Source organism: Neophocaena asiaeorientalis, unplaced genomic scaffold (genome assembly GCF_003031525.2).
Source record: "Neophocaena asiaeorientalis asiaeorientalis breed wild unplaced genomic scaffold, Neophocaena_asiaeorientalis_V1.1 scaffold292, whole genome shotgun sequence".
NCBI lineage: Eukaryota > Metazoa > Chordata > Mammalia > Artiodactyla > Phocoenidae > Neophocaena > Neophocaena asiaeorientalis.
Genome location: NW_020173241.1, coordinates 581,494 through 583,923, shown reverse-complemented (window position 1 = coordinate 583,923; position 2,430 = coordinate 581,494). Strand labels below are relative to the sequence as shown.

The window sequence follows — 2,430 nt, the reverse complement described above, 5'->3', positions numbered from 1 at the left end:
TAAACATCATTTGATGTTTCAAAAAGGGCATCAAGGAGCCATCGCGGGAAAGCCTAACTGTTGGACCTTACATGCATTGTGTTGTTCGGTATTGTCTTTACTTTGAATGAGGGTGGGAGGGCGCGGACCGGGGGAGGCACAGTTATTGCTGGTCTAGGGCTTCTGAGCGCGGAGCCGCCGCGCGCACCCCCGCTAGCCAGCGAGTGGGTCGCTCCGATTCCTCCCATCAGACGTGCAGAGTCGGGGCCGGGCCGGCGGCCTCGGGCTCCCGGGGGAGCCCGGGCGCAGCCCCCCGACGGTCGGAGGTGCGGTTTCCAGCTGCCGCCCTGACCCTGCGGGCGACTCCATTCGTGCGCAGAAGGGGGAGGCTCGGCCACCCCTCCGCGGAGCCGCGAGTGGGCGAATCCGGAGCCTCGGAGCAACTGTCGCAGGTTCCGGTTCCGTTGACAGCGGCGCCGGAAACGAGGGCCCGGGCTGCGGTACCAGGTGAGAGCCGGCTGGCTTCCCTGCCGGGAGGTGCGGTCACAGGGCGGAGCGCGGTGGGCGGCTGCTCGGCTACGCAGGCTCCCAGGCCCCGGGTCTTCTGTAAAGCCTCGGGACTAAGCCCCCTCACCAGTCCGCCCTTGGGTTTGTTTTCTCCTCAGACGTCGGCCAGGGCCGGGAGTTGGACTCCTACATTCTCAGAGACCCTTCGGGGAGCCGCCCCTACCTGGGGAGTGGCTCGAACTCACACGTCCCGTCCTATTGCGACCCTGCCGAGCCGGAGGTAACCCGTTGCGGACGTGGGAGCCAGGCAGGGCATTCGACTAAGGTCTTTTGAAGGATGAGTAGGAGTTTGCCAGTAATATGCATGCTAATGCAGGTGAAACTCCCAGCAAGGGCTGTAGTCCAAGAAGATTGGTGGGCTTTTTCCTCCTTCCATGTTTGGTTAATGACAGAAGAATGATTTGAAACTTGAAATAAAGATGTGCAATGAAGAAAAGGAACAGGGTGATATGATAGACTAATAGGTACGGGGTGGGGCAGAGGGGGCAGCATTAGATACTGTGGTCTAGGAGAGCATCTCTGAAGAAATGCGTTTGAAACCCTAACAAGGACCCAGTCATAGGGAGATCTGAAAGAGTGTTCAGGCAGAGGGAAAAAGCCCTGAGGTAGAAATAAACTGATGTTCAAGAAATATTAAGAAAACTAGTGTGGTTGGACTATGGCCATTAAGGAAGAGAGTGGTAAGAGATGAAGTTGGAGAGGTGGTTGGGAGTTGACTCACATAGAGCCTTGTAGACCCATCTCCCATACTTATTCTGAGTATGTGGAAATCTATTGGGTTTTAAGCAGAGGAGTGATGTGTCAGGTGAAGACTGGATAGAGATGGGGGGTGAAAAGATTAAGTGTTGGGTCGGTGGAGGCTGTCCAGTTCTGTGTCAGGCAAAGGGGACCTTTCTGTGATTTATGCAAACTTCCCTTCTTCTCCCCTGGCCCCAGAAGGGGCCCTCTTGTGTTAGGATGTCGAAGACTGGGGACAAAACCCCTATGCATGCCTTGGTGGGGATTTCAGTATTTCACTCATGTCTCTTCCTGCCCAACTGAGACAAGTTTGAGCTCAGGGCCCCCTAGTTAGGAAATGGATGTACCCCCTGTGGACTAGGCCCTGGGCTGGGCACTGAGGGGACAGAGGATGAGATTGGACTCCAGCCCTGAGCAGCTCAGTCTAGTGCGGGGAGACAGACGTGTGAATAGGCAGTTTACTGTGCCGCAGTGCTGAGAACTCAGATGTGTGTGGTATAGGCGCCCTTGACAGAGGTTTGGTTTGTGAAGCAGAGGAGGAGGCAGGGAGATTTCATTGAGAGCTTCATGGGCTTCATGATTAAACAGCATCTTGTGTTCTCCGTGCAGAGAAGCATGGAGGGCACTCTATACACAGGAATAGCTTGTGCAAAGGAAGTGAATGTACAATTGCAAAGGGCATGTTATGTCAAACCGTGGCAGTGATGCGCAAAGGGGTGACAGGATCTGATGTGTTGTATTGGGGTGATCACCCTGGTAGATAATTTCTGTCCATGTGAGACCTTGGGGAGGAGGGCTTAGGATAGTGGAAATGAAACTCCCTGGATTAATCCTGAAGACAAACTCACACTCATCCATCCTTGTGCCTGGTGAAGATGACCGGCTGTGATTAAGGGAGAGTGGCTAACCCTGGACAGGCCACATTGGCCTCTTGGGCTTTTCGGATGGAATACCTGCAAGCAGTTCTGTTTTCCCATCTCGTTTATTTTATAAAAAAAAATTTATTGAGGTAATCACATTTATCAGTTCAGTGTACATTTAACTGGTCCACACAGGCCCTTTTTCTCCTTTGCATTTATTTACATATTCCCTTTTATCCCCATTTTCCCCATTCCCTCCCCCCCCCCACCCAACTGCAGCCAGCCA

The 2,430-nt window shown here is 53.6% G+C and overlaps 1 protein-coding gene across 2 annotated transcripts in view; it reads left to right on the top strand.

The window, feature by feature from the left end:
- The first annotated feature begins 257 nt into the window (after nt 1-257).
- RMND5B (required for meiotic nuclear division 5 homolog B) overlaps nt 258-2,430 on the top strand; it is a 14,722-nt gene continuing 12,549 nt past the window's right edge. Inside the window, exons 1-2 of one of the 2 annotated variants that reach the window (XM_024745632.1) lie at nt 258-486; nt 645-766. The gene's annotated coding sequence lies outside the window, so the exon portion shown is untranslated. The remainder of the gene's footprint in view (nt 487-644; nt 767-2,430) is intronic. The other variant, XM_024745631.1, reaches the window with a different exon arrangement.